Here is a 23,468-nt window from a genome sequence, read left to right on the forward strand (position 1 = left end):
ATAGATTCCCAGTTTCTCTATTACAGAGAGGGGCATGAGGTTTATTCTTGAACCAAGGTCACACAGAGCCTTAAAGATCATGGTGCCTATGGTACAAGGTATTATGAACTTTCCAGGATCCTGTCTCTTCTGAGGCAATGTCAGTTGATCCAGATCACTTAGTTCATTGGTGAACAAGAGAGGTTCATCTTCCCAAGTTTCAATACCAAATAATTTGGCATTTAGCTTCATGATTGCACCAAGGAACTTTGCAGCTTGCTCTTCAGTAACATCCTCATTCTCTTCAGAAGAGGAATACTCATCAGAGCTCATGAATGGCATAAGGAGGTTCAATGGAATCTCTATGGTCTCTAGATGAGCCTCAGAGTCCTTTGGTTCCTCAGAGGGGAGCTCCTTATTGATCACTGGACGTCCCAGGAGGTCTTCCTCCTTGGGATTCACGTCCTTCTCCTCTCTTGTGGGTTCAGCCATGGTAATTAATTCAATGGCCTTGCACTCTCCTTTTGGATTCTCTTCTGTATTGCTTGGGAGAGTACTAGGAGGGATTTCAGTGATCCTTTTACTCAGCTGGCCCACTTGTGCTTCCAAATTTCTAATGGAAGATCTTGTTTCATTCATGAAACTCACAGTGGCCTTAGATAGATCAGAGACTAAATTTGCTAAGCTAGATGGAATCTGCTCAGAATTCTCTGTCTGTTGCTGAGTGGATGATGGAAAAGGCTTGCTATTGCTAAACCTGTTTCTTCCACCATTATTAAAGCTTTGTTGAGGCTTTTGATCCTTCCATGAGAGATTTGGGTGATTTCTCCATGATGGATTGTAGGTGTTTCCATATGGTTCACCCATGTATTTTAACTCTGCTATTGCAGGGTTCTCAGGATCATAAGCTTCTTCCTCAGAAGATACCTCTTGAGTACTGTTGGATGCAGCTTGCATTCCATTCAGACTCTGAGAAATCATATTGACTTGCTGAGTCAATATTTTATTCTGAGCCAATATGACATTCAGAGTATCAATTTCAAGAACTCCCTTCGTCATAGGCGTCCCATTACTCACAGGATTCCTCTCAGAAGTGTACATAAACTGGTTATTAGCAACCATGTCAATGAGTTCTTGAGCTTCTGCAGGCATTTTCTTTAGGTGAATGGATCTACCTGCAGAAGTATCCAATGATATCTTAGCTAATTCAGACAGACCATCATAGAATATATCCAGGATGGTCCATTCTGAAAGCATGTCAGAAGGACACTTTTTGGTCAGTCCTTTGTATCTCTCCCAAGCTTCATAGAGGGATTCACCTTCTTTCTGTCTGAAAGTTTGAACATCCACTCTAAGCTTACTCAGCTTTTGAGGAGGAAAGAACTTGGCTAAGAAAGCCTTGACTAGCTTATCCCAAGAGTTCAGGCTATCCTTAGGTTGAGAGTCCAACCATACTCTAGCTCTGTCTCTTACAGCAAAAGGGAAAAGCATAAGCCTGTAGACTTCAGGATCTACTCCATTAGTCTTAACAGTATCACATATCTGCAAGAATTCAGTTAAGAACTGAAAAGGATCTTCAGATGGAAGTCCATGAAACTTGCAGTTCTGCTGCATCAGAGAAACTAATTGAGGTTTCAGCTCAAAATTGTTTGCTCCAATGGCAGGAATGGAGATGCTTCTTCCATGTAAATTGGAATTAGGTGCAGTAAAGTCACCAAGCATCCTCCTTGCATTATTATTATTTTTGGCTACCATCTCCTCTTCCTGTTCGAAAATTTCTGAAAGGTTATCTCTGGATTGTTGTAATTTAGCTTCTCTTAGTTTCCTCTTCAGAGTCCTTTCAGGTTCTGGATCTGCTTCAACAAGAATATTCTTGTCCTTGCTCCTGCTCATATGACAAAGAAGAGGGCACAGAAAAATAATAATAATAGGGATCCTTTATATCACAGTATAGAGGTCCTTGTGTGAGTAGAAGAAAAGAAGAAGAAAATCTGAACTCAGAGAGAGAGAGGGAGTTCGGATTTTTGGTGAGTGATGTGAGGAAGAGATGTTAGTAGATGAATAAATAATGAGAAGGAGATGAGGGAGAAGGATTTTTGAAAATTATTTTTGAAAAAGAGTTAGTGATTTTCGAAAATAGTTTTTGAAAAAGGTTAGTAGTTTTTCGAAAATTCAAATAAAAAAAAATTAAAATAATTAGTCTAATTAAAAAGAGATTTTGAAAAAGAGGGAAGATTTTTTCGAAAATTAGAGAGAGAGAGTTAGTTAGGTAGTTTTGAAAAAGGTAAGAAACAAACAAAAAGTTAGTTAGTTAGTTGAAACAAATTTTGAAAAGATAAGAAGTTATGAAGTTAGAAAAGATATTTTGAAATCAAATTTTTGAAAAAGATAGAAAGATATGATTAAAATTAGTTTTGAAAAAGATTTGATTTTTAAAATCACAATTAATGACTTGATTCACAAGAAATCACAAGATATGATTCTAGAACTTAAAGTTTGAATCTTTCTTAACAAGTAAGTAACAAACTTGAAATTTTTGAATCAAAACATTAATTGATGATGTTATTTTCGAAAATATGATGTGAAATTAAGAAAAATATTTTTGAAAAATATTTTTTGAAATTTTCGAAAATAACTAAAAAAAATTGAAAAAAAGATTTGATTTTTGAAAAAGATTTTGAAAAAGATAAGATTTTTTTAAATTAAAAATTTGATTTGACTCATAAAAACAACTAGATTTTAAAAATTTTTGAAAAAGTCAAATCTAATTTTCGAAATTTTAAGAGAGAAAAAGGGAAAGATATTTTTTTTTATTTTTGAATTTTTATGATGAGAGAGAAAAACAAGAAAAATGATGCAATGCATGAAAGTTATGGATGTCAAGATGAACACCAAGAACACTATGAAGATCATGATGAATATCAAGAACACATTTTTGAAAAATTTTTAATGCAAAGAAAACATGCAAGACACCAAACTTAGAATTCTTTAATGCTTAGACATAAAGAATTCAGGAATGCAATTGAAAAACAAGAAAAGACACAAAACATGCAAATGCAAAGATCAAACAAGAAGACTTACCAAGAACAACTTGAAGATCATGAAGAACACTATGAATGCATGAATTTTTTCGAAAAATGCAAGATGGACATGCAATTGACACCAAACTTATAACATGACTCAAGACTCAAACAAGAAACACAAAAAATATTTTTGATTTTTATGATTTTCTAATTTTTTTTATTTTTTTATTATTTGAAAAAGGAAAATAAGGATTCCAAAATTTTTAATATGAATTCCAGGAATCTTATGCTCTTTAGCCTAAAGCTCCAATCAAAGGGTCAGGCATGGCTTAATAGCCAGCCAAGCTTTAGTATGTAACTCAGACATGACACACCTGGCATGCCCTACAGTCGTGGCTTTACAGCCAACCAGGTTTCAATATGCTTTATGAAACACTAGAATTTATTCTTAAAAATTCTGAAGAAAAATATAGTTTTGAAAACATTTTTATTTTAAGATTTTTTTATTTTTTTTTCAAAAACAAAAGAAAAATTTTTGAAAGATTTTTGAAAACTTTTTGAAAACAAAATAAGAAGAAAATTACCTAATCTGAGCAACAGGATGAACCGTCAGTTGTTCAAACTCAAACAATCCCCGGCAACGGTGCCAAAAACTTGGTATGCGAAATTGTTACTCGGGTTGTGAATTGTTGTTCGAAATTGATTCCCTGGCAATGGCACCAAAAACGGATGCACAGAACCATGGTCTAAACATATCTTCACAACTTCGCATAACTAACCAGCAAGTGCACTGGGTCGTCCAAGTAATACCTTACGTGAGTAAGGGTCGAATCCCACGGAGATTGTTGGTATGAAGCAAGCTATGGTCACCTTGTAAATCTCAGTCATGCGGATATAAAATAGTTATGTAGTTTTCGAAATTTAGTAATAAAAGAAGGATAGAAATACATATGTAAATCATTGGTGAGAATTTCAGATAAGCGTATGGAGATGCTTTTGTCCCTCTGAACCTCTGCTTTCCTGCTGTCTTCATCCAATCCGTCTTACTCCTTTCTATGGCTGGCTTTATGCAAGGGCATCACCGTTGTCAGTGGCTAACATCCCATCCTCTTGTGAAAATGGTCCAAGATGCCCTGTCACGGCACGGCTAATCATCTGAGGTTCCCGATCATGCTGGAATAGGATTCACCCTCCTTTTGCGTCTGTCACTACGCCCAGCACTCGCGAGTTTAAAGCTCGTCACAGTCATTCAATCATTGAATCCTACTCGGAATACCACAGACAAGGTTTAGACTTTTCGGATTCTCTTGAATGCCGCCATCATTCTAGCTTACACCACGAAGATTCCGATTAAGAGATCTAAGAGATACTCATTCAATCTAAGGTAGAACGGAAGTGGTTGTCAGGCACGCGTTCATAAGGAATGATGATGATTGTCACGTTCATCACATTCAGGTTGAAGTGCGAATGAATATCTTAGAAGCGAAATAAGATGAATTGAATAGAAAACAGTAGTACTTTGCATTAATCTTTGAGGAACAGCAGAGCTCCACACCTTAATCTATGGAGTGTAGAAACTCTACCGTTAAAAATACATAAGTGAAAGGTCCAGGCATGGCCGAATGGCCAGCCCCCAAACGTGATCACAGTATCAGAATACAATCCAGGATTCAAAAGATTCAAAGATGTCTAATACAATAGTAAAAGGTCCTATTTATAATAAACTAGCTACTAGGGTTTACAGAAGTAAGTAAGTGATGCATAAATCTACTTCCGGGGCCCACTTGGTGTGTGCTTGGGCTGAGCTTGAAGTCTACACGTGGAGAGGTCATTCTTGGAGTTGAACGCCAGCTTTTGTGCCATTTTGGGCGTTGAACTCCACTTTGCAACTTGTTTCTGGCGCTGGACGCCAGAATTGGGCAGAGAGCTGGCGTTGAACGCCAGTTTGCGTCGTCTAAACTTGGGCAAAGTATGGACTATTATATATTGCTGGAAAGCCCTGGATGTCTACTTTCCAACGCAATTGAAAGCGTGCCATTTTGTGTTCGGTAGCTCCAGACAATCCATTTTGAGTGCAGGGAGGTCAGAATCCAACAGCATCAGCAGTCCTTCTTCAACCTCTGAATCTGATTTTTGCTCAAGTCCCTCAATTTCAGCCAGAAAATATCTGAAATCATAGAAAAACACATAAACTCATAGTAAAGTCCAGAAATGTGAATTTAACATAAAAACTAATGAAAACATCCCTAAAAGTAACTAGATTCTGCTAAAAATGTACTAAAAACAATGCCAAAAAGCGTATAAATTATCCGCTCATCAATAAGCATACAAATTAGATTTAACCCCACTGTCACTTATTCACTTCACCCACTAAGGCATCATAAGCAATTCTTCAATGCATTCCAATTAAGAGAATTCTTTGTGCATAGTTCTTTTCTTGCTTGGGGATAAGCAAGATTTAAGTTTGGTTTTGTGATGCCAGGGCATCTTGGCTAGTTTTACTAGCCATTTTTTGTGTGCTTTAGGTTGGTTTCATGCATTTTCTTAAGAAATAAGCAAGTATTTGGTTGAAAATGCATTCATACCATGATTCAAGCAAACATTGTGAATTCTGAATGATTTCATGAGAATTATGCATGAATTGAATGATAAAATGGATGATGCATGATCTCATGATTAAGAGCAAGACTTCGATGTACTTTGTTTGATTGATTTTAGGTAATAAGAGACAGAGAAGAGCCACGTTAGTGGCTACGTTAGTGCCACTAACGTGGCCATTAAAGTGGAAGGAAGGAAAGCTTGGAAAGTTAGTGAGAACGTTAACGCCACTAACGTTAGCGAAGGGCAAGAAGACCCACGTTAGTTTCCACGTTAGTTACATTAACGTGGGAGCTAACGTGGAAGAAAAGAGAAGCCCCAATGTTAGTGAGAAAGTTAATGGCATTAACTTTGAAGAAGGAGCAGCGTTATTGGCAAAAGTGAGTGCCAATAACGCTAACGAAGCAAAAGAAGACCCACGTTAGCTTCCACGTTAGTTACATTAACGTGGGAACTAACGTGGAAGGAAAGGGAAGCGCCAACGTTAGTGGAAAAAGTGAGTGCCACTAACATTTGCGAAGCAAAGGAAGACCCACGTTAATGGCCACGTTAGTTACACTAACGTGGACATTAACGTGGGTAAAAGTCTCACCTGGCAGCCTGACCATGCCTTCTTCAAACAAGAATAACTTGAGCCACAAAGCTCCAAATGAGGTGATTCTAATGGCATTGGAAAGTAGAATTCCAGATCTTTTCAAGCATATATGGCACTACATGGTGGACACTGAATTTGAGGGAGAAAACATGCCCCGAAAGTCCAAAGATGAACATGGTATCAACCTGTAGTAAGGCCAGCTGACCTCTTCACCTTTTAAGAAGTGTAACTCGAGTTGTAGAGCTCCAAATGATGCGCTTTCAAAGACGTTGGAAAGTAGACATCCGGGGCTCTCCAACAATATATAATAGTATGGGGTGGACATTAAGTTTGAGCTCCAGAATCTGGCAATATTTAGCCCTTGATCGCTAACGTTATTGTGACTCGCTTTTTCCAGTAACGCTAGCGACTATGCCAGTGACCTTGTCCACTTCAAAGGAGCATAACTTGAGTTACAGAGGTCCCCTTAAGGTTTTTCCAGTTGCGTTAGAAAGCTGACATTTAGAGCTTTCCAACGATATATAATACTCTATAGTGGGTATGTAATTGGAGCACAAACCAGAGGTATCTTTTAAACCCCAAAAACACTAACTGGGTAGCAAGTGTGACGTTAGCCACACTAACTTCAGCACTAACGCCACAATTGTAGCGTTAGTATGGCTAACGTTAGCACTGACATTAGCACCTGGACCTCAACTTGATTCACTTACAAGGACCACCCAACCTCAAGGAAGCAAGCCCACAAGTGTTAACCAATCAAGGCCACAAGAAGCATCTAGAATAGAAATTTTCATTTAATTGTAATTTGCTTTTAATTTCATTTCATTTTGTAATTTAGGAGAGCCTATATAAAGGCCTTAGTTTTTACATTCAAGACATTCCGGAATGGGGGATTGAAGAGGGGTCTTCGGACTCCCTCCCCTCACACACTTTTCTTTCTCTTTCTTTTTTTTTGTACTTTTCATTTATGAATTTTGAAGTTTCAATTTTAATTTTAATCTTCATCTTTACTTTTCTGCACTTTCTTTCTTTTCTATTTTGGTAGAGCAATGATCAACTAACTCTTTTCATTGGGTTAGAGATCTCTTTTGTGATTCAATGGATCAATTATAGTTCTTATTCTTCATCTTCATCCAATTGGGTAATTATCTCGGAAGAGAAATTGCTCATACTTGGATTTCCTCTGAACCTTGGAAGAGGAATGAGGAAATCATGCTAGAAATGCTCTCTCACATTGGATTAGGTTGGGGGTTGGATGGATATTGTGACATTTAATCCTACCAATACTTTGAGTGAGAAGGAAATATAAGCCAAGGCATATTAACTAACACTTGATGCAAGAGTAAAGTGAAAGCATGAAGAGCACTCAAAAGCATCAAGTTCAAATAGAAAAAGTGGGTCATGAAAGACATGCAAGTTCATATCAATGCACAAAGAATATAAGAGTCATACAAGATTAAGCATTGATTTAAAAGTTTCATCACCCAACAATATCAAACAAGTCAAGAAGCACCAAGATTAATCAAGAAACTCTCAACAATTGAGTAAGAACATTTAACACCATTATTAAAATAAGAAGCTTAGAAAAGAAAATAAGAACAAGTTATGAAAACAAAATTAAAATGCACGGAATGAAAATAAGGAAATGCAATAAAGGAAAATGGAAGAAAAGAAAACTTGTGTGTGTATGTGTGTGTTTTTTTTTACCGGCGTGAACGCGTCATGCACGCTTCCGCGCCGATGCGCAGTTGGCCAAAGGACGCGTACACGTGATGCACGGAAACTTGTCTCTTAACAAATCTCCCTCGGCAAGTATACCAAATTGTCGTCAAGTAAAAGCTCACAATAGAGTGAGGTCGAATCCCACAGGGATTGACTGGTCAATCAACTTTAATTAGAGGAATGTTCTAGTTGAGCTAAGCAGAATTTGATGTGAGAGTTGCAGGAAATTAAATGGCGGAAAGTAAATAGCAGAAAATGTAAATGCTGGGAATAAAGAGCTGAATATAAATGACGGAAAGTAAATTGCAGAATCTTAAATGGGGAATGGGGAATTTAGCATGAAAGTAAATTGTAGAAATTAAAGAGAATGGGTAAGATCATAAATGGGGAAGTCATTGGGTTTAGGAGATGTTGCATTTTCCGGATCAATTTCATTTTCATCTCTTCCTCAATCAATGCATTCATTGATCTCCTTGGCAATCTTAAGTGATTGAATTCCAATTCCTTGGTAATTCAATCTCTCAAATCTTGATCAATAGCCAATTCCTTGGTCTAATTGCTCATGAGAAGAGATGAAGTATGGTCACTGATTATACCACATGTATTTCCGAATCAAAATATTGGTAGGATTATATGTCACTATATCCATCCAAAGCCCAATTTGGTCCAACATGAGAAAGCATTTCTAGCATGATCTCTTCATTCCTCTTCCAAGGTTCCGAAGAGATCCAAGTATGAATAGCTTCTTTTCCAAGATAACTACCTAATTGGATAAAAATTGAAAGCTTTCTAGTAAAATCAAGAGAAAAGAAAGAGGAAGAATAATGAAAACTATTATTGATCCATCAAATTACAACAGAGCTCCCTAACCCAATGAAAGGGGTTTAGTTGTTCATGGCTCTAGGAATGGAAAACAAAGATGGAGAATGCATTGTAAAAAAAGTAAAACTAGAAGTTGCAGAGAAAGTAAAATTATACAGAGAGTAGTTCTCCCAATCCCAAAAGCTCCTCACTAGTTCAAAACTACTCCTATTTATACTACTCTTCTAATCTTCTAGTTGGCTCTTCAAGTCTTGGATATGGGCCTTTGGATCTTGAGTTGAAGCAGTTATCATCTTTAGTAGGCTCAGCTTCACTTGCAGAGAAAGTGTGCAGTAGGCATGGACTTTAGCTTAGGGCGTTAGTGGTGTTAACATTAAGTGAAAATGTGGGGTCGAGAACGTTAGTGACAATCACCTTTTTCGCTAACGTTCCTAACCCAAAAAGGTCCACGTTAACTTCAACGTTAGTGGCACTAACGTGACCACTAACGTTGCCTCTTGGCCCTTCACAAACGTTACTGGGGTTTACCTTTCCCAATAACGTTGAGAGTACCCCTTTCTCCCTACGTTAGAGTTCACGTTAGTATAGTTAACGTGACCTTTAACGTAGGCTTGCCAAATCTTCGAGAGCGTTAGTGATACCTACGTTTTTCACTAACGCTCCAAAATGCCCCTTTCCCACGTTAGTGCCTCACTTTAATTACATTAACCTAACCACTAACGTGGTGTTGATTGCCATCTCCAACGTTAGTGACAAAGGTGAGTGTCACTAACGTTGGCTCATCATCCCTTTTCTCCACGTTAGCTTCCACGTTAATGTAATTAACGTGGTAACTAACGTGGCTCATAGTGGCTTAGTCCAACATTTGGGACAAAGGTGAGTGTCACTAACGTTGGCGATTCCTTGCTCCTTCCACGTTAGAGTTCACGTTAACAAAGTTAACGTGGCTCTTAACATAGCCAATATAGGCTTAGTCCAACGTTAGTGACAAAGGTGAGTGTCACTAACGTTGGCATTATCTTCCTCTTCCATGTTAGAGTTCACGTTAACTGAGTTAACGTGGCTCTTAACGTGGCCAATTGCCCTTTTGGAGCGTTAGTGGCACTCACTTTTACCACTAACGCTTGGAGCTTCCTTTTCCTCCACGTTAACTACCACGTTATTGTAGTTAACGTGGTAATTAACGTGGGCTATGATGGCTTCGAAGACGTTATTGGCGATCACTTTTCTCATTAACGTTGCAAGCTAGCTCCCATTCCACGTTAGTGGTCACGTTAGTTAGACTAACGTGGCTACTAACGTGGCTTTTCCTTACTTTCTTTGTCCTGAAATCAAGCAAATAAAGTGCATCAAAGCTCTAATCCAAGTTATGAGTCATGCATCATCCAATTTGTCATTAAATTCATGCATAATTCTCATGAAATCCTAAAAAATTCACAATGTTTGCTTGAATCAAGATGTAAGTGAAATTCTACCCAAAACATGCTTATTTCCTAAGAGAATGCATGAAACTACCCTAAAACAGTAAAGAAAAGGTCAGTGAAACTGGCTGAAATGCCCTGGCATCAATGCGCCAGGTGCGCGCACGCGTGGGTTGCAGGCACAAAATAGGCACAAACTGGGCATAACTCTCTGGTTTTTGGCTGGGAGTGGAATTTTTGCATCCACGCGTGCGCGTACATGGCGCGTCCACGTGGATGGTCGAAAATACTTGAGGCGCGCGTACGCGCCAGGTGCGCGCACGCGCGGGTTGGTGCTCTATTTCTCAAAATTTTTCCAAGTTCTTACACCAAACCAAGCATTCCAAACCTCCAAACAACTACCAAAACACCATGAGACCTTATTTGACATACTAAAATACCAAATATACTCAAAAAACTCAACAAAACATGAAATTAGACTAATTCTATCAATATTTACAAAAGAGAAAATGAAAAGATATTACCATGGTGGGGTATCTCCCACCTAGCACTTTTGTTTATTGTCCTTAAGTTGGACTTATGGGGAGCTCCTCTCAAGGTGGCTTGTGCTTGAAGCTATCCTTGAACATCCACCAATGCTTGAGTCTCCAATAAGCTCCATTCTTCAATTTTAATATCTTCAAGCTTTGATGGAGTTCTTCACAAACCATGAGCTCCCAAATTTGATTCTCCTTGTGCGATCTGGGATTCCACACTTTGTTTTGACACCCGTCTTCAAATTGATCATCATGATTCCAATTGGGTGGTTTAGCCTTGGAATTCTCAAAGAAGCCTCCAAACAACTTCCTAGACCCATACAATTTAGCTCCACACCAAACCTTGCAATCAAACTTTGAACATGCAACCATAATGAACCTAGAATGATGTTTCCAACCACTACACAACTCTCTCCTACTCTTAACTCTACAAAGAGCTCTAAGTTGACCATCATTTTCAATCAAACCATATTCAAGTGGGAAAGTAAAGATTAGAGATAAGAATTTTACCCACTTGAATGTTGTGTAGGATGGTGACTTAGGAAGGGGGATCTCCCCACACTTAGCCAATGTGAGATCCATTCCCTTGTGCTCTTTCTTTGCATCTTCTACCTCTTTGCAAGCTTTTTCAATTTCAATTCCTTGCTTACCAACTTCTTCTATGCACCCTTCATTGCTCAAACCATGTGTTGGAGGTTGTGCATGATCCTCCTTGTCATCAATTTCATAACACAATGAGGGAGATTCATCAATTCCAAAAGACTCATTAGTTGGTGTGGAATCATCTTCAATGGTGGAGCTTGCTTCTTGCTCAACCTTCTCTTCTTGGTAGCTTCCTTCTAATTCTATATATTTTTCATTGCTTACCAAGGGTATGGGAGGTGAGGTATCTTCTTCCTTACCCTCTACGTCAAGCCCAATGGGAGAGGATTCAATTGTAGATAAGAACCCCTCAATGATTGAATCCATCTCTTGATCAATCTCTTCAAAGTCTTCAATCAAGATACGCTTTGGAGGTTGTACACTCTCCTCAACATCAATATCAAGCTTCTTGGAAGAGGACTCTCTAATTCTACATTCCCATGGACTTCAAACATCTCCTATGTTTTCAACCACTCCTTCCTTTTCAATTGTCTTAACTTCTTCCCCTTGTGACAATTCTTGCTTCAACTCCTCTTCTTCATCTTGAAGCTCTAAACTCACTCCCTCACTATGCTCCTTAATTGCCTCTCCACATTCATCAATGGGAGTGCATTGGTTGCTTAGGCTTAGTCGGGAGGAGACCATATTGTGAACGGCTTCTGCTAGGGTAGCCATCTTGGCTTCTAACTCCTTGAACTTCTTTTGGTCCTCTTCTTGCTTTCGAATGTAGGAACTAACAAATTCTTGGAGAGGATCATCCATTGGAGGTGGTGTGGAAAAAGAAGGTTCATTATTTGGGAAGGAAGTTTCATAATTGGAAGTTGGTTCATCTTGGTAAGGGTATGGAGATGGTGTATAGTGAGGTGGTTCTTGAGAGTAATTATGTTGGAATGGTGGTGGTTCTATGTATGGTTCATATGGTTCACAAGGTGGTTGGTATGGTGGATTTGGGTTAGGATCATATGGAGGTGTTTGGCTTGTGAGTAAGGTGGTTCAAAGTCATGTTGAGGGGGTGGTTCATAGGCATGTGGTGGTGGTTGTTGACAATTACAATAAGGGTCACCACATCCATTAGATTGACATGCATTAGGATTAGAATTATACCCATAAGAAACCGGAGGTTGTTGTTGCCAAGAAGGTTGATCAATCCCTTGAGGCTCCTCCCACCTTTGATTGTTCCATCCTTGATGCACATCTTCATTGTAGCTTTGATTCTCTACAACATAATTTGAGCCAAACTCATAGCCAAAGGGGTGAGAATTCATAATAGCAAGAGAAAATGAAAATAAAGACTAATAAGAGCTAATAAAAACTAACTCCTAAAACAAGCAAAAACTAGCAAAAAATCATATTAACATATATACAATAGCCAATAACATAACACCATTGCAACTCCCCGGCAACGGCGCCATTAATTTGATACAAAAACTGTCGTCGGTCTAGATTTTCTTCCTAAAGAAAGGGATTTACTTCATTGTAAGCATAACTCCAAACCAACAAACAACTCTCACATTAAATTAAAATATGGTTTTGTCACGAATAACAAATCCCAAATAAGAATTAACCAAAGTATTTGAACTCCGGGTCGTCTCACAAGGAATTGCAATGAAGTGCTCAATTATTGGCTATGAAGGTGCAAAAAGCTGGGGGGTTTGATTTTGATGATTGACAAGAAAATATAAAAGCAATTAAAGAAAATAATAAGAACTAGTAAAATAAAGGAAAAGAACTTTTGGCTAGACATAGGTAATTGAGATCACCATCCTTGTCTACAAACCATATATTGATAATTATGAGAGGCCAACCTATTAAGTCTACTTCCCAAAGCCTTAAGTACGTAATATCTACTCCTAGGCTTGAAGTACGTCAAATAGGCTTGATCACATCAACCCATAAGTCCCAACCTACCTACTAATTAGATTAGTAGTGGGTTGGCGTCAATGAGTATCAAATTGATCACCAAGGGTTCTCAAATCACCAATTCAATGAGACCCAATGACTCAAGGTCACTTAATTCCCTTAGCCTAGGCCAAGATTCAAGAAAACTACTCAAAAACTAGAAGAAACATTTTAACAAATACCTAGTGTGCAAGAAAATTAAACATCATAAAATGCAAGAATTAAAAGAATCCATAACTATCATGAACAAGAAATCAATAATAACAATTAAAATCAACATAAAAGAGACATGGAAACATAATTTTGCATTAAAGAAAATTAAGATCCAACAAGAGTTCATAAGCATAAAAGTAACAAAATGAAGGAAATGAACAAGTAAAACTAAAAGAACAAAGATGTAATACAAGAAACTAAGAAGGAAAACTAAATCAAAACAAGAATTGAAAGTTGGATCTAAGAAAATTAGACCTAAACTACCCTAAATTCTAGAGAGAAGGGAGAGCTTCTCTCTCTAGAATTCTAGCCTAAAACATGATGGAAACTAAACTATGACTACTTGGTTCATTCCTCCTTCAATCCTTGGGTTCAATAGCATTAGAAATGAGTTGGATTGGGCCCAAAATGAGCTAGAAATCGCTGGCCACAATTTCTCCTTAGTGGACCACTACAAGAAAAACACCCATTCAGGCACACTTGAAAAGTGTAGCCAAAAGTGAAAAAAATTGATGCCTATTCGGCCGTTGCCTATTCTCAAAGGCTATGCTTTTCTGCACCAAGGGCTACGCTTTTGGCGTTTGGGAATAGGCTACGCTTTTCAAGTGATGCTGTCCAGGACCAAAGGCTACGCTTTTCAGCTTTCATTTTTCCAGAATAGGCTACGCTTTTCAACGCTACTGCATCACTTGTAAAGCGTAGCCACATTGTATACCATAGCTACTTTTTATAAGCGTAGCCTTAGATCCCTCTTTTTTTTTTGTATACTATAGCTACTATATATAAGTGTAGCCTTAGGTCCCTTATTGTTTTATATATATATATATATTCTAATAATTTCTTTTTCTAAAACCTAATATTTAGTAATATGATTATATATATAATCCTATTTTTTTTAATTAAATTAGTCAAAAATTATAAAATAAAAATAAATACATAATAATACCATACAATATTCTTTAAATAATAAAAATTATCATTTAACAAAATATATTTATAATGAACTAAAAATATTGGGATGATCATAAATGAGTATTCATACATGTCACACTAAATTAAATATACCCATATCAAAATATACATTAGACCACTTAGAATTTACTACTAATAAACTATAAAAAACCAAAATATTGTATCCTACATAAGTATCTTCTAATAAAAATTATTAACCTTCTGATAGAAGAGAAAAAAATCTTGTTCTTTAAATATCTTGTTCGACGGAAGATCGTATTTGGGAGATTTCTGGTTCTTCATCTGCCTCAAATCTTGTTCTGTAGGTTCTGGCAACTACAAAAGAAAAAAATCAAAATTATATCACTTACTAAATCCCTTAAGGCTTAAATTTGAAAGCATACATAGCACAAAAATGGAAAAAAATGAAATTCACAAACAAAATTAGAAACAAGGTAAAGAAGTGTATATCATACCAATTCAATGTGGCCTTGAGGGAAATAGAAAACTCTGTCTTGAACACAAGGAACATCCATTAATGGCCCTGCACACAGCCTCCATAGCTCTTTAAACAAATCATCACCAGTCCCATCTGCCACAAAACAAAACACAAACATGTTGGAAACTTTGCATGGTTTTTTTCAGACCAAAGTTGGAAACTTTTTTCTCTCGTTTTTGTATTAAGCTCTTCCTTAGTAACCTCCATGTTCACAAGGCAAAAGGGTCATTCACTTCATATTGAAAAATTAAAGAAAAACATTAAAAATGAAGGGTCCCAACAACATTAGTCAATTGCTAAAAGAACACAGACATTACTCTTTTTCAGCTCAACACTCACATTAACCAAACATGGTAACAACAAAATCACATGAAAATAAATAAATAAGTGGGAGATATTGAGCAGAGGAAGAGATATTATTAGATCCATTAAGACTTAAAAGAGTCAACTATCTAAGGTAAAGAGTCAACCATAGTCTCTTGAAACTCAGCTCCAAGATAGCCACTAGAAACATGGAACCAGTTATCCAATAACAAGTAGTTTGCCATAGTACCAGAAATATATAGATAATAATAAGAGACAATCAAGAAGACATGAAAGGAGAGAATGAAGGGCACAGACCTCATTTTGGATCCTGTTGCATAAAGATTCAACCAATTGATTTCTGTCAAATCCCATATTAACCACTTCCTGAAGAAGCTCTTCGTCAATCTGCAAAACCATGATATTGGAGGATTTTGTAAGTGAATAAGTGAGTATCAAAATTGTTTAAGGTGGAGTTAATGTCAAAAATAAAAACCAGGCAAATTGATAAACATAAGGACACTATTCTATTCTTTATCAGAAGGTAAGATAAAGAACAAATATGTTCCTTTTGCTTCACTCTTAATAGGTGTTCATTCACGTCAACTTTCGAGTAAGTTCTAGCTGTCTAAAAGAAGCTGAACATCACTAAGATAAACACTTCAAGAAGCAATAGACGCCAATGTTTTTTAATAACAATTAGTGAGGGTTATTAGGCTAATTTTGTAAAATTTATTGTTGTTATTAGTACAGAAATTGTTAAATGCTAACAGCCTAACACATATGCCTAGAACAGCTTCAAAAGTTAATTGAATAATCAAACAAGACTACATGTTTCTTTTATGTGCTCATTAAGTCATTAGAGTTAGAAAGTCCCAAATGATCTAGCAAGCACTTAGAAAGCATTTCATCATTTTCTGGATAAGGCTTATGATTTATGAATTAATAAGAGCTTTGACAACTGGACTCAGTGCAAGAGCCACAACATTTCTAGCCTTATCATAAGTCTATTCATAAATAAAAAACAAATAGTTAAATGCAGTGAGTCCTACTGAAGAATATGAAGAATGTTTTTTTCTTTTTACTTTGGGTACAAATACCATATTGAGAGGAGGTTTCTGAATAATACTATAGTCATGCAATCTGAAGAGAGTAGAAAACACAATTGAAAATAAGCATGAGACCAATATATATTTATAATGATCCAAAATTATTGGGCAAAAATTAATTTAACAAGGAAAAAAATTCTGATTGGTGTATAATTACTAGCAAAGTAGCAAGGAGGGGAGATAGATAACACTTTTTATTTTGTTATTTATTTGTTTATGATTCTGACCCATTGAGACATGCATCCAATATTTAGAAATAACAGAAGAAACTTTGGGCATATTTGGATAACATTTGAAGGTTCAGAAGAAATAAAGCCCTAATTCACAAGTTTAGAGAAGAAAAAATTTATAGCAATACACCATTATCCCAAGAGAAATGTAATAGAAACTCAGGTAACATAGCTCACCAAGCATAGTTAAGTTGAGTCCAGATAGTTACCTTTATAAGTACCAAACTTCCTATTGAGTAATACAGGTCAACCAAAGTCTTTGTATACTTAATAGTAGCTTTAAATCTCGAAGCAATATCCTTTATAAAATAAACAAATTGTACCATCAAATTTTCAGACATGCTAAAAAACATGTGAAATAAAATTTCATTGCAAAAGCAATGATAACTGGAACCAAATCAAGACAATAATAATACCTTGAAAACGTCCCCATTAAATTTTTTACAATAGCAAAGCAATAAATTTTTTAAGATTAAGAAGAAACAGTTTTTATTATGTTTAGACTTTTGTTAAATAAAATGAAAAGAGTAAAATTAGTTGCAATGTTGCAGAGGAGTCACAGTTAGCCTGTATTGGTATAAGCTGATAATATTTTTGTCTCCATTAGAATCAGTTTCAAAACACCCTTAGCTTTATGATCTTACAACAAAGCATATTAACAAAAATGTAATCAAAACAGGTTGCAAGTTGGCTTAGGTGCAGGAATTACATTTAAAGCACGGACACACACAGAGCAACATTCATTTTTCCTTTTTGGTTCAGTCACTATGCATTTAGTAATAGGAATGAAAAAGATGAAGATGAATGAATGAATGGATGCATTTAGCAAAAGCTACACTTACTAATAGTTTATCCTCTTTTCCGATTAAATGACACCGAGAGAAAATGAAAGCCTATTGCTTGCCATTGATCCTGCAGGAAAATGTGATTCAAGTGGATCGTTCTGAAACTAAAATCCCCAATTCCTAGTGGCATATCCAGTAGCTAAAACCCCCAAATAAAAAACCTAAATTAGAACCCCAAACCTCTCAAATTTCATAGAACTAACTGAAAATTGATACATACCACTGGAAGCAAAATTATACCCGGAAGATGCTTCTCCATTTACAGCAACTTGACTTAGAAAATGAGCAGCAGTTACTCCCTTTACAGCAACACTGGTGCTACAACACATGCATTTTCACAAACACAGAGAGCAACAATAAAACTGTGAAAAAGTATAATTCCAATTTCCAAATCCCTAGTATTCAGCTTCAACAATTAATAAAAGAAGCCACATACAACAACAACCACCACCACCATAAAATTCTAATTTCACCATGAAACCCTAAGATACATCGAAATTAACATTGAAAGAACAGGGCCGAAGGAAACTCACCTGGGATTGACGGTGAAGAAAACTGACCAATTGAATTAATGGCTGAAACAAGAAGACGAAGACCACCACCACCCGAGGGACAAGATGCTGGTTCCGTCTTCTTCTACCACCGGCGAAGTGAGCGCAGGGAAGGCGGCGACTGAGTGCGACATGGTGACGACACAAACCGCAACGATGAGCTTGAGTCTGAGACAGTGAGTGCGCGCACGAGACCGAGAGAGAAGTGAGCTAGAGACCGGAGATGAGAGGTGAGAGCGACGAGAGAACAGAGAAGAGAGTGACGAGAGAGAATAGAGAAGAGAGACGAAGGGGGTTTATTAGATTAGGGATTGGGGGATATGACACCATTTCTGATTTAGTGAAAAGGTGAAAAAAATTTCCCTTTACAGCCAACGGCGACGGTGAGAAGGGGAAGGTGATGAGTGTTGAAAGGTGAGAATGGTGAAGGTAAGGGTTGTTGTGCACGAAAGGTTAGCGTGAAAGGTTAGCGAAGGTGAGGGTCTCACTTTTCGAATTGAAGGTGTGAGGTTTAGTTGTTGTGGGAGAAAGGGTTCGTGTGTGCTTTTGGAGGGAATTGAAAGTGGAATAAAAAATTTACTAAGTGTTGTTAAGATTTGGCCATGCATACATTAGGCATCACTTTTGAAATGCACCCAAAACTTAATAAATAGGCTACCCTTTAAAAGCGTTCCCTTAGAAATAAAAAAATGAACCTATAGATATCAACATACAGCTACGCTTTATAAGTGATTTCTATAATACCTACGGTTACACTTTTTAAATGATGCCACAATTGTGTATCTTTAAAAGCCTATTCTATGAATAGGCTACGCTTTTTAAATGTAGCTTAAAAAAAGTGTGGCTGAATGGGTATTTTTCTTGTAGTGGACCCATGTGCTCCATTGGCGCGCGCGCGTACATGACACGTGCGCGCCCCTATGCGTTAGGCAACATATGGCAAATTTTATATCATTTCGAAGCCCTGAATGTTAGCTTTCCAACGCAACTAGAACCGCCTCATTTGGACCTCTATAGCTCAAGTTATGGTCGTTTGAGTGCGAAGAGGTCAGGCTTGACAGCTTTACGGTTCCTTCATTTCTTCATGAGTTCTCCCACTTTGCATGCTTTTCTCCTCACTTCTTCCATCCAATACTTGCCTTATGAACCTGAAATTACTCAACAAATATATCATGGTATTGAATGGAATTAAAGTGAATTAAAATCACTAATTTTAGGGCCTAAAAAGTATGTTTTCACTTTTAAGCACAAATCAAGGGAGAATTGCAAAATCATGCTATTTCATTGAATAAATGTGAGAAAAGTTGATAAAATCCCCCAAATTAAGCACAAGATAAACCACAAAATCAGAGTTTATCAATCTTCACCTGACAAAACAATATTTTAGATTGAGAATTCTGGTGTCATAGCTTGCCTCAGAGCTGAAAGGTTTCTATTTTTTCTGCTGCTCTTCTTTTTTATTTTATTTTTTTCCATATATTCAATTTTGATTTTTCTTAACAGGGCACTTTGTGATAACACTAACACTACTGAATGTTTCTAATGTTTGTGAAATCAAATTTAGTTTCAATTTAAATGTCTTAAAAGTGATACAAAATAGCTTCCTGAAAACAAATTATTGCTTTATAACTATACTGTGTCGAAACTATGATTTTAATCATTAAGGAAACTATATAGTAGGAAACTAGTAAATAAAACAATATTTCCTTCATCTATATTATTTTTATGACCTTCAAAATTATGAAGTGGTTTCATGAAGGAAGAGAAAATCATGATGATCATAGAAAAAATAACATGGCTTTATATCTACAGAAAGTAATCATATAAATTAGTAGACTTCCACATTCCATTAATTAAGTTTAGCATGTAAATCTTTAAAGCTAGAATTTCAAGTGAAACAAAAACTACACTCTCAGCATTCAAAAATTGTTACCGCTGGGCTTGCCCCATCTGTCAAGAAAATGTCATTGGGATTGTCAGGAAAACCATCACGTTCTTCAATTCCTTTGGCTATTGTATCTCGCGGGCCTTTAATACGCTGATATGGAAAATAACAAAAACTTCATCTCCCACACTAAAATAATGAAACAATCGATACAACTTTGATAAATCGGGTAGTACCTGACTATGACTATAGGCACCAGTTGCTTACCCAGGAATCATATCAATAATATTCCAAGCTCGCTCTATTGCGTCAGAACTGCAATATGTCAACAGAGCTTGAGGAAAGTCACATATACAAAGCTCATAGAGCTTTAATAGTTATGGCAAGGAAACTGCTAAGTATTGTGTATAGATTATCCGAGCTCTAATATATTTGTTCCCATATATTTAACATTAAGACGATTGGCTGTTATAATATAACCAAGCTATCTCAGTGCTACTAATTTAATTTTATCTGTGGTACCTGAATAAATTCTCTGTTTCAAATAAAAGAGAAAAGAGAAATCACCCTAAGAATGAAATTTGAAAGAGTACCATACCATAAGTTAAGAAGATGAAAAGAAAAATACCTCATCAAATGGGTGAGTACCATGCTTAGCCTTCAAATCTTCTTGCAATTGCTGCAGCATTAAAACATTGTCAGGAGAAATAATTATTACTCAAACCATTAACAGTAAATGAAAATTTATTCCTCAAGATGTATTCCACTGAAAACGTTACTATTGTTTAAATATCATATATACTTCCCCTAATCATCCTCTTAATTAACTCTTAATTCCTAAGCAAGGTAATGAAATGCATGTATTATGTCAATCTTAAAACTATAAAAATGTAATCAAAGTTTTCCAAGTTCAAAACTTAGAAGAATGTTTAGAATGATAATTTAGGAAGATATATCATTATGCTTCAACTTATATGACCGTTACTAAGTCAAATTATGGTGTAAATTTTCTTAACATATATTGGAACATTAGCCAACGAATGACTTAATTTCTAATAAGTAAAGCCAAAAATCATCAAAGTACCTGAGCAAGTGTTACAACATCTCCTCGAATAGCATACTCACACTTCAGAACCTGTAAAAGAATGTCATTCAAGAATATATTTACAACACTTAATTAAGTTTCTTATATTACATTTAATTAAGTTTATTGAATGACATTTAAATGTCTAATATTTTTCTTACAGCACTTAATTAAATGTAACTTGAAGCCTTACTCATTGAAACAGTGTAGATCCTCAAATTCCGCAGAGAAGGAACACGTGAGGGAAAAATATACAAATAAAAAATTATCTAAGAAACTACACTATACTCAGCAAACAAACAAGAAAGAGACATTAGAAAAAACAACCTATCTGAGAAAATCCAAGGTAGAGCATATGAATCTGCTGATGAAATTTACTTAGGAACTATCATATGGCCAAGCAATTAATTACTTCACCTCAACCATGTATTAAGATGCAGAATGAAGATATAATATATACCAACAACTGAGACATCACAAACCCGAATGAGTATGAAAAATGGTTAAGTTATAACGCAGCACAGTCCATTTTATGGTTGATAATAAGGCTTTGTATAAAACAAATACTATTCTTACCACAGGTGTTACCTCCAGAGCTCCGTCTATAGTTGAAAAAGTCACATGCGTAAGTCCATTCTCCCCTTCACTAGCTAGTGGCCAAATGTTTTATCACATGCATTGACACCATTCCCTGTTTTACTTTTTATACTCTTCTCTTCTCCACACTTCTTATCAATATCAGATTTTCTCCCTATAAATAAGTAGTACTATTGGCATTAAACTTTTATATTATATTGCAAGGATGTATCCGGGTTAGGTAGAGTAGGGAAAGATAAAATGGATAAGGAATGGTATATAAAAGAATTAGTAGTTTATAGATTATCAATACACTGAGTAGCTACTAACACATACAATAATGCATGAATTGATGATATATATGATATATGTGTTATTTAATTAATCCAAGTATTAGAGCTATATATGTGTAGCTTTACAAGGCAAAAAGAAACTTTAGAATTTAGTAGTTGCATGTCTCCTTAAATTGCTCTTATTAGCCTTGTTTTCTTCTAGGCACTAACCTCTCTTTTTTGAAGGATACGTATAGTAGAGGGCTACTATTATCTAATATAGTTCTTGTCAAGACAGTATAAATAGATCAGCCGAGGTAACTAATCAAGGTTCAATATTTACAAAACTGAACTCTTTAGCTCAAGATAGTACCAATGATTTGCTGAGAGATACAAAATGAACACAAGAAGCACACACATTCGCCCATTACAAAGTTCATCCGTTTCTTATAATGCCCCCAAAATCAAATGCACTGTCAAAAGTTATCCTCTTAAACAAACCAAAATATTCATTTATGACAACTGACATAGCAGAAATTAGCTGATTAAGAAATTAATATAAGAAATACGTTGCGAGTACAGTTTTTAACCAGCAAAAATCTGCTTATCAATTTAGAAGGGTTGTCACAAAATTAGAATAAAAATACTGGGAGTAGGAATTCCAAGTCGTCTCCCAACGAGTTGACAAAAGAGTGCTATTTTATTAGTCAGAAATTGTCCGAGAGTTTTTAAGAGTTGGAGAACAGAAAATTAAATGATTGTAATTTGAAGCAATAAAAATTAATGAGAGAATTTATTCAATTAAATAAAAGCCTTGACCGGGGGAAAATTAATTGGAAGTTTTGTCCTTGTTGGAATTTCCCAAGTGTAATAGTAAAAGGTTATTATTCTACTTAGTTATCCTTTGCTGAATAAAGGAAAGTCAAGCAACTAACTAACCAACTGTAAATCTCAGGTCCTAATCCTCTCCTGAGGAAGGATTAGAGTTAGAGACCAGGAAGTTAGCCAACAACTTTCAATTTAACTAATCACTTGAGCATTCTAACTCTAGGGTCTCCTCTTAATCAACCCCCAAGTCAAGTTGGGAGTCTACTCCATTGACATGAATATAACTTTCATAGAATTAAAAAGGGAATAAAAGGAAGACATGATAAATAATAACTAAAAATTAATTAAACGTAAAAATGGTTCTTTGCATTAATAAATCCCAAAATCATAAACATACTTATCCAAACAGGGTTAATGGGCAATAAAAGAGTAAAGGAATAGGAAAACAAACTAGAATAGTGAAACTTCAACGAAGGTAATGACTCTTCTCAATATCCAAAGCAAAAGCAATAAATTCTAAAACTATGAATGTGAAGAACCCTAGAGGAAGGAGTAGTATTCTCTCTCGGATTCCCCAACTAAAACTAAAACTATGCGTAATGTGTATGTGTGCTGAGTCTCTGCTATCCCCTGGCTCTAGTATGTGTTTCTGGGCTGAAAACTGGGTCCAAACTCGGCCCAAAATTGCCCCCAGCGTTTTCTGCAACTTCTGCAGATCGCGCATGTCACGCGTACGCGTCAGTCACGCGCACGCGTCACTGGTCATCTTCGCGTGTCACGCGTACGCGTCAAGCACGCGCACGCGTCTCCGTGCAAACTCCAATCCAGGCGTACGCGTCAGGTACGCTCACGCGTACGCGTCTTCGTGCAAATTCCAAATCGTGC

General features: G+C 36.3%; 1 long non-coding RNA gene and 1 other non-coding gene across 5 annotated transcripts; one reads left to right on the forward strand and one right to left on the reverse strand.

The window, feature by feature from the left end:
* Positions 1–1,230: 1,230 nt before the first annotated feature.
* LOC112753050 (small nucleolar RNA R71) lies at positions 1,231–1,338 on the forward strand. Its single transcript, XR_003177452.1, has one exon. It is a non-coding gene; the product is annotated as a small nucleolar RNA R71 (small nucleolar RNA).
* Positions 1,339–14,471: 13,133 nt separating this feature from the next.
* LOC112747009 (uncharacterized) lies at positions 14,472–21,621 on the reverse strand. Of its 4 annotated transcripts, none has more exons than XR_003814534.2 (11): positions 21,484–21,621; positions 20,908–20,958; positions 20,452–20,502; positions 20,060–20,138; positions 19,872–19,976; positions 17,608–19,086; positions 17,385–17,454; positions 16,752–16,841; positions 15,522–15,611; positions 14,878–14,993; positions 14,472–14,737 (listed from the first exon to the last, which is right to left on the reverse strand). It is a non-coding gene; the product is annotated as an uncharacterized lncRNA (long non-coding RNA). The 4 variants fall into 4 exon arrangements; XR_011871958.1 differs by having other exon boundaries at positions 17,608–17,705; positions 17,921–19,976; XR_011871957.1 differs by having other exon boundaries at positions 17,608–19,976.
* Between the last annotated feature and the right edge of the window lie 1,847 nt (positions 21,622–23,468).

The sequence above is a fragment of the Arachis hypogaea genome, chromosome 15 (genome assembly GCF_003086295.3).
Source record: "Arachis hypogaea cultivar Tifrunner chromosome 15, arahy.Tifrunner.gnm2.J5K5, whole genome shotgun sequence".
Classification (NCBI taxonomy): Eukaryota; Viridiplantae; Streptophyta; class Magnoliopsida; order Fabales; family Fabaceae; genus Arachis; species Arachis hypogaea.